The sequence below is a fragment of the Lycium ferocissimum genome, chromosome 1 (assembly GCF_029784015.1).
Source record: "Lycium ferocissimum isolate CSIRO_LF1 chromosome 1, AGI_CSIRO_Lferr_CH_V1, whole genome shotgun sequence".
Lineage (NCBI taxonomy): Eukaryota > Viridiplantae > Streptophyta > Magnoliopsida > Solanales > Solanaceae > Lycium > Lycium ferocissimum.
The window spans coordinates 34,052,577-34,061,927 of record NC_081342.1 but is presented as its reverse complement, the minus strand read 5'-3'; positions in this window follow the sequence as shown (position 1 = coordinate 34,061,927).

Sequence of the window (9,351 nt, the reverse complement as noted above, 5' to 3'; positions counted from 1 at the left end):
TGCGGGGTTATTTTGGATAGTCGGTAAAACAAAGGAAACTTCTGTAAAAATTTTTAAAATTATATAAATTTGAAACACGACCTTGTCGGCTTCGTGTTATATACGGATGTGTTTGATATAATCTGAGGCAGTGTTTGATAATTGTGTCTGTATAAGCCATCCGTGTGTAACTCTGTTTGATAGATGCGTTGGGTGTCCAGATAGGGCATTAGTCACGGCCTACGGGGTTGGGTCGTGACATTAATCTTTTGGCTATCTACCCGAATACCATCGGCTGAAACAATGTGCCCCAGAAATGTCACTGAGTTCAACCAAAACTCACACTTAGAAAATTTTGCGAACAACTCTCGAGTTTGAAGAACTCTAAGGACGGTACGCAAATGATCCGCGTGTTCTACCTCGGATCTAGAATACACCAAGATATCGTCAATGAATACAATCACAAATAAATCTAGGAAGGGCCTGAACACATCGTTCATCAAATCCATAAATACGCTTAGGTGCATTAGTTAGCCCAAAATGACATTACGCGAAACTCAAAATGGCCATATCTTGTTACGAAGGTCATGTCTTAGGGATATCTTTCTCCCTAACTCTCACTTGATGATACTAGGACCTCAAATCTATCTTTGAAAACCATTTGGCACCTTGTAATTGATCAAATAAGTCATCAATTCTCGGAAGAGGATATTTATTCTTAATCGTCACCTTATTCAATTGCCGATAGTCAATGCACATTTGCAAGGAGCCATCTTTCTTTTGGACAAACAATACAGGTGCTCCCCACGGGGATGAACTAGAACTAATAAAGCCTTTCTCAAGCAAGTCTTTCAATTGCTCCTTCAACTCTTTCAATTTTGCGGGGGCCATTCTATAAGGTGGAATGGATATAGGCTTGGTGTCTAGCAACACATCAATAGCAAAATCAATCTCCCGCTCGGGAGAGAGGCTCAGCTCTTCCGGGAATACATCCGGAAACTCGTTCACTACAGGAACTGACTGAAGAGTTAGCGGTTCAGCTTCTACATCTTGAACCCGCACTAGATAATGAATGCAACCTTTTGTCATTATTTTCTTTGCTTTAAGATAGGAAATAAACCTACCTTTTTGTGACGCAGTATTCCCTTTCCATTCTAAAACTGGTTCTCCTGGAAATTGGAAGCGAACCATTTTCATTCTACAATCAACATTGACATAGAAAGAAGCCAACCAATTCATGCCCATAATAACATCAAAATCCACCATTTTTAACTCATGTAAATCAATCATAGTACGACGGTCACAAATCACAACTATGCAGTTTCTATATATTCGGCTAGCTATTACCGATTCACCAACAGGTGTAGACACCTCAAAAGGTTTGATCGACTCCGTTTGACTCTAAACCGACCCGCAATATATGGAGTAACATATGACAATGTGGAGCCCAGATCTATCAAAGCATATACATCAAGAGAAAATACCAATAATATACCTGTAACAACATCAGGAGAAGACTCAAGATATTGGCGTCCAGCCAAAGCATAAATACGGTGCTGAGGACCGCTAGAACTGGGGACTCTCCCTCGCCTCTACCATGGCCGATTGGCGCATGTGAACACGACCCATACAGGGCGTATAGATGATGAAGATCCGGCTACCTCCCACGAAGGCCGGGTCCTACCTCTACCACCGGCGAGGGGCAATCACACATAATATGGCCCGGCCGACACGAATAGCAAACATACGAACCCAATCCAAGACCGACCCTAATGTAACTTCTCGCACTGGAAACATCATGGCATGGGTGGTCTCGCCTGACCCAAATCACCCCTAAACTGAGATCCCGAAAAGCTCTGACTCGATCCGGAATGAGTACATCTATCAAATCTTTGGCCTGAAAATCGTGGAGCGCACTAGTCATAGAATGGCCTGAATGCCTCAAAAACGGCTGTCTGTGCCCGCCTCTATACTCACTCATCGGACTCAAAGATCTAGCCCTCTTGTTATACCCTCTATCATGCTCACGCTCACTTCTTTGTTGTTGTAGACTTTCTTCTAAATTCTGACCATGGGCCTGAATGCATGAAATATCCATGTTGTCCTGAAGGGACGCAGTCAAGTACCTATCCATCAAATGTGGCCCTAGGTGCTTCACAAATCAGTACACTCGGTCACCCGTATCTGTCACCATGGCCGAAGCATACCTAGCCAAAGAATTGTAGTGGAGACTATACTCTAAAGCACTCATGCTTCCTTGCCTAAAATTCAAGAACTTATCGGCTCTAGCTCGCCAAACTTCTGGAGGCAGGTAATGTTGGAGAAAAGCATCTACAAATTCTTGCCATACCGGGGGAGAAGCATTGGCTCCCCGTGAAGCCATCCAAATCGTGTACCAATGAACCGCAACATCCCTCAATCTATAGGATGCTAACTACACCGATTCGGTGTCCGAAGCATGTATCAACCGAAGTGTCCTCAACATACCCTCAATAAAGTTCTGAGGGTCCTCATCCGGCTTTGATCCAAAGAATTCTGGAGGGTTCAAGCTAATAAAATCACGGGCCCTTGCACTAACCGCCCTATCACCTTGCCCTGTACCTTGCCGCTGAGTCTGGGCAGCAACCAATTGAGTAAGCAAATGAATGGCCTCTTTTACATCTTGGCCTGAAGCATCCGGTGGAGGAACTGGAGGTGCTGGAGCTGGGGCTGAGGCTCCCTCACGCTCCCCAGAAATAGGCACTAAATGGGAGGACTGAGATTGAGCCGCATTCTAGGACTCACTTTCCTCTACAACTGTTGGCGGTGCTCTTTCAACCCGCATTTCTACCACTGTCTTGCCCTTTCGGGCTGCCGTACTCTTTCTCTTTACAGGCATCTCTGAAATACATAACACACGGTTAAGAAAAAAAAAGTTCTTATGTCATAGCTCTATCGCACGATCTCATGAAGAAAGAAGGTCATTCATTCCTAAAATGTCCGCAGCCTCTTGTTTATAAGTATGGCACGCAACACACCCATAACCAAGACTCTACTAGACACGGCTCGTAGACACACCCTAGGACAGAACTGCTCTGATACCACTTTTGTCACGACCCAATCGGGGGGCCGCGACTGGCACCCGGTGCTAACCCACCCAGGCACCTCTTATCATACTTTCACATTTACATCTAGGTGAGCCACATAGTTAATTCATACTTTCCATCCATTATTCATACTAATCCCATTAGACAACGATACATACATATATCACCATCAATAACAATGCCCATATACATGTACATAAGCCGACGAGGCTAACAAAATGTTATCCAAAATATAAGCCGACAAGGCCAAACACATCTAACCATATACACATGTCTACGAGCCTCTAAGGAGAGTATGTCATATCATATAGGCGGGACAGGACCCCGCCATGCCCATAAATATATACACAAAAGAATAAATATAAGAAAGTCAGTAACTCTAAATGAAATGGAGCTCCGCTATGTAGTCCCTGAGTAATAAAGCTATGGATCAAGCCTATCTCCCGGCCTTCGCCGGTATAACGCGAGGTCCACAAACAAAAGGACGTCAGTACGAAGAATGTACTGAGTATGTAAAGCATGATCAACATCATTATGAAAGCATAATAGACAACATAAGAAATAGCATAGGATGGGAGATAATAGTATCATCGTTATAAACACTTATTTGCTTTTCATAGGGACTTCCCATTTCTAATGCGTGATTATGTACATACATCCATATCCGTATCCAAATCGTTTGCATTCCATATCCATATTTGTAGTCATATTTCCATTCATACTCGTATTCATTTACATATTCATATCATATACATAGCATACCCGACCATGAAGGTTCGGTGTTTCACATACTTGGCCCTACCAAGGCTCAGGGTTATCCGTACCCAACTGTAGTGGTGCATATGCATTATATATATATTCTACCCGGCCTTATAAGCTCGGGGTTTCATAATAGCCATACATAGGCACATATACATAAAAGCCCATAAGCATATTTAGCATCATTACTATCGTCTTTCATTACATCTATCCCTAGAGGATTACTCATTATAGGAGGAATTTAGTACAATCTTAACATATCGAGAATCATGAGCTTAGCAACTCTTAAAGATATAATCATTTGGAGGACATCATAGGCTTATAGAAGATTAGATGTTTGGCCAAGGAACCATGCCTTATGAAAGAAGGGTTAGCCTTACATACCTTTCCGTTCAACTATACTATCACTTGCACGTTCTCCTTCAATGCTCACGTTTCTACCTTTATTAGAGTTATACTATCATTAGAAAATCGATAGCTTAGCATACATGACTAAAGCTAGAGAAAATTGGACAGCATCTTCTTTATTTATACGACTTCCTCCATATCATATATCAACTCCCAAACATCAATAATAATATTCACAACATCATAACAATGATCTTTATTCATCTACATTATCCTTACTTCTCAATTCACTTCCAATCATCCATATCCATGGTCATAGCACACTACTACATTTGCTCATGTACAATGTATATCTCATGTTCTCAATATCATTTATAACATCATTATAATCATAACATATCAAGAATCATTACTCAACCCAAGCTACTACTCACAAACATCACTATTCTCACATTCAAGACCCATTTTCTATTTTCTTCTACAATCCAAGTGTTTCAATGTCTCAATACCTTAAAAAATATGAAAATACCATAAAACTTACCTTAGATGGTGTAGGAATAAGCCTTGGGTGGAAATACTTCACTTGAGCCAAAACCCTAGTTCACCTCCAATGAAATTTCTTGACTTGGATGATCTCTAATGAGTTTCTTACACTTGATTCTCTTGGTTTGATGAAGTTGATCATAAATTTCTCTTGATTTCTTATGGATTAAGGGTGGAGAGGGTTCTAGAGAGTTCTTGAAGTGTTGAGTGAAAAATGAGATGAAATAACGAACTTGGTCCCCTTTTTAATAACTTAAAAATCTGATCCATAGGGGAAATATACGGACACTTATATGATCCGTATAAACTTATACGGTCCGTATAAGTGACCGTATAATCCCATCAGTGAGGGACCTTCACTGTGACGATTTTGCGGACCATTATACGGACCGTATAATCGACCGTATAACTCATCTTTTCTCTGATCTTTTTCTCGTCACTTTTTTTGATCTCCATTCCTTATGGAACCTTCTTGATACTTGTTTAACACCTCATTAAAAATTTAAGGGACGTTATAACTCTTCTCCAAAGCATCATTAAATCATCATTAACTAGTTACTCATAAATCCTTTCCGATACATATCGTATGTCTTGCCTTCTCTTGGCAAACTTTCTCCTCTTACCTCGAATGTCTTTGAAATCTTAATTAGGGTCATCAAATGCCTTTGCTTATTTATTGAAATATCGAATACTTTGTGTCCTTCGTTAGTCTATTCACTGTGCATCAACGGGAAATTTTCTGAGGTGTAACAGCCATGGTCTCTGTCGTTTCTCTTCTGAAGACCTTGGGCAAGTTTGATTCAATCTAGGTCATTGTTAATAGATTGAATAAGTCTGCCCATTGCATACCGGTTCAAGTTACCTACCTTTTGCTTAGAAGTTGGCCCAAATTTATATCCATGAGATTGTTCATTTGCATAGGGTCCTTATTTTGATCACTTTTTATAGAGGCACTTAGTTTACGTCCCGATTTTGTTCATTTGCATAGGGTCCTTATTTCGATCACTTTTTATAGAGGCACTTAGTTTACGTCCCGATTTTGGAGGATTTTTGCTTGGTTGGGTACTCGATGGATCTCGATGACTTTTCACCCTCGGACAGTGGTCCGTCCGGCGTATGATTTAGTTTCTCGAGGATATGCTCCATGCTTGTGTGATTGACTTTGGTGGTCATTGGGATTCGTTCCTACCATTGGCAGAGTTTGCTTATAATAATAGTTATCACTCGAGTATTGATATGGCTCCATATGAGGCTATGTATGTGAGGATATATAGATCTCCTATTGGGTGGTTTGATGCATTTGAGGTAAGGCCATGGGGCATTAACCTTTGGTGATTCAGGATAAGCTCTTAGCAGCTCAGAGTATACAGAAGGAGTATGCGGACCGGAAGGTCCGAGATCTTGAGTTCATGGTTGGGGAGCAGGTTTTGTTGAAGGTATCACCCATGAAGGGTGTGATGAGGTTTGGGAAGAAGGGCAAGCTCAGTCCTAGGTTCATTGGTCCGTTTGAGATTCTTGATCGTGTAAGGGAGGTAGCCTATGAATTGGCTTTGCCTCTAGATTTGTCTAGCATTCATCCAGTGTTTCATGTTTGTATTTTGAAGAAATATCATGGCAATGGTTCTTTCATCATTCGTTGGGATTCAGTCTTGTTGGATGAGAACTTGCCTTATGAGGAGAAGCCTATTGCGATTTTAGACAGAGAGGTTCGTAAGATAAGGTCTAAGGAGATAGTGTTTGAGATGGTTCAGTGGAAGAATCGTCCTATTGAGAAAGCTACTTAGGAGACTTGAGTCTGATATACGTAATAAGTGTCCCTAGCTTTTCACTGAATCAGGTACCTTTCCCCTTGTTTCCTTTCCTTGTCCGTTCGGGGATGAACGGTTGTTTAATTGGTATCTGATGTAATGACCCGCTAGGTCATTATATGCTTTTTGACCATTTTACCCCTGCTAGTTCCTTTTCGAGACTAGGAGTGAGTCAAGTGATAACTTGAGGAGCTAGAAATCTGAAATAAAGGCCTTTAATTATATTTGTGCACTTGTTTGAAAACTTGACTTATTTCCGTCGGGGGGTTGATTTAGTAAATTAGACCTCCGTTATGAATTTCGAGGCCACAGGTGAGTCTATAGTGTGTTGTTACATATGTGTGCTTGTTTGGTTTGTGTCTGTAGGGCCTCGGATTGAAGTTGGGATTTTGAGTGAAAATCTGGTAGAAAACCAGAGGTCACTGGTTGGATGCGACCGCTGAAGCGGGCGGAGAGGCCACTGCAGTTAGTCCGCCATAGCGAACAGCTGGTTGCCGCCTGGAGAATTCGGGTTTAATGAGGTCCGCCATAGCGGTGGGATTTTTCGCTCAAGTGAGACCATTGCAGCAAAGCTATGACAGTTGCAGCAGTCGACGGGAGACAGAAGCCCACTTTTATATTAAAATTTTTTAAGTCATTCACCACATAACATCAAAATAATTCCTAAGAAAGTGAGAGGCGATTTTCTAAGGCTAGGGTGAAGTTCCTCCTTGAAGGTAAGTTCTAACCTTTATGTAAATCATTTCCCTTCCTTCTTCAAGTCCCATGACTAGCCTAAGGTCCATTAATGGTGGATGAAGGCCCTAGAACCCTATAACTGATAAACCCTTGAATAAAATATGGAATGTTGATTTTACTACCGTTGCATCACCTAGGAGTGTAGATTATCACTTTCTAGGATGAGAATTTCATTAATAATGATGAGAATGGTGTATTGAGACTTAGGGTTCCAATAAAAATGGAAGATTTAGCCTAAAAACTGATTGAAAATGGTTGAAGTAATTATAGAACCCACAAATTATTATAGCATGATTGTTGGAATTGATTTTAGGATGAATTCATACCTAATGATAGTTCACCCATTGAAAAAGGGTAGAAGTAGGGGAGTTTTCTTCCCCAAATTGTTGTTGTTGAGTAGATGATTCCTTACTCACTTAGCATTATGATTTCTAGACTTTGACGTTTCGAAGCTTTGCCAAAGGGGAATGGTGTTGCAGAATAATTGCATTGTTCCAGTTCGGCTTTGAGGTAGGTTACAGTTTAATTGAGTTAGACTTTGATTAGTTTATTGTATATGTAATGAAGTTGGTAGGAGAAAGTATGATTGGTTAGTGTGGATTTTTGTCACGACCCAACCCCGTAGGCCGTGACTAGTGCCCGATCTGGGCACCCAAACACACCTATCAAACGGGCCACCACGTATGGCTTATACGTACACAATTATCAAACATTGCCTCGCATTATATCAAACACATCCACGTATATAACGAGCGACAAGGCTCGTTCAAATTTATATACTCTCCGGAGAAAAAATTTCTACAGAGTTTCCTTTGTTTTACGGACTATCCAAAATAATACGCACGCGAGAAAATACCAACAATGCCACACGGGGCCAACGAGCAACATATATACTTATGCGGGCCGGCCAGAGGCGTGCCCTTGCGATATGATCGCCTAAACACATATACAAACACAGGCGTACGGAAGTAGGCACAACACACAAACATGTCCACGGACCTCTCTAAACGGACGTACGAGAATCATATGGCGGGACGGGGGCCCCGCCGTACCCCCCCGAACGAATATATACAATGCAACGAACGAATATATATATACCAAAAGTAGGCTCGGAATAGGGAGCACTCAAATAGCGAGAAGAATGTGTCCTAAACTGGTGGATCACCTGTGTGTGCGTCGTACCTGCGCGTAGAAACGCAGCCCCGAAGAAAGAGAGTCGGTCGAGAAATAGTGCGAGTATGCAAAAGCGAGAAGATATAGTAATAAATCGAGTAATAGTCGAAACCGAAGTATGGAAAGTAAGTACATATCCAAAAGTATCAAAATGTTTACTTTCAAATACAAGTCATGCATAGGTGTCACGACCCAGCCGCAGGCGTGACTAGCGCCGACTCGGGCACCCGTACGTACAAAAGCCAAAGATAGTAACTCGGGTATTTAGAAAAAAATTTGGGCGGAGTTTCTCGTTTTTCTTACTAACCAAAGTTTACACACTTTTGAGTAAAATACCAACAAAGGCTAGGGCCAACATGTCCATATATACATATATAGGCGAGCCGACAAGGCCGGCCGCGGTGTAAAACCGCCCAAACGGCAATACGTGCATATAGGCACATGCCGGTTATCGCCACACCCACGAATATGTCCTACGGACCTCTACACGGAAGTAACAAAGTCATATGACGGGACGGGCCCCGCCGCATTACTCGAACAAATGTACACAATTGTAACAAAATGCCAAAATGCGGGCTCGGCAAGGAGCTCTTCAAGGTAGGCGAGCAGAGGAACCTAAGGCTGGCGGCTCGCTCAGCGTGTATCGGCACCGCGCGCGATGAAACGCAGCCCGAAGAAAAGGGGGTCGGTACGGAAAATGTCTTGAGATATGTAAAGCATAGAATACGATCAACGGGATCATAAGCTGGTGGGGTTCCTGAGAACAAATATAGTTTCAACACAAATCAAAAAGAAACGAAAATTCCTTTAAAACTATTATATATGTGTGTCTTCATAATATCATCTATATACATACCGACCCGGGTCAGCAGGGGCTGGGGAAATGTCGCGTCCTACACCGGACTTTATAACCGGTC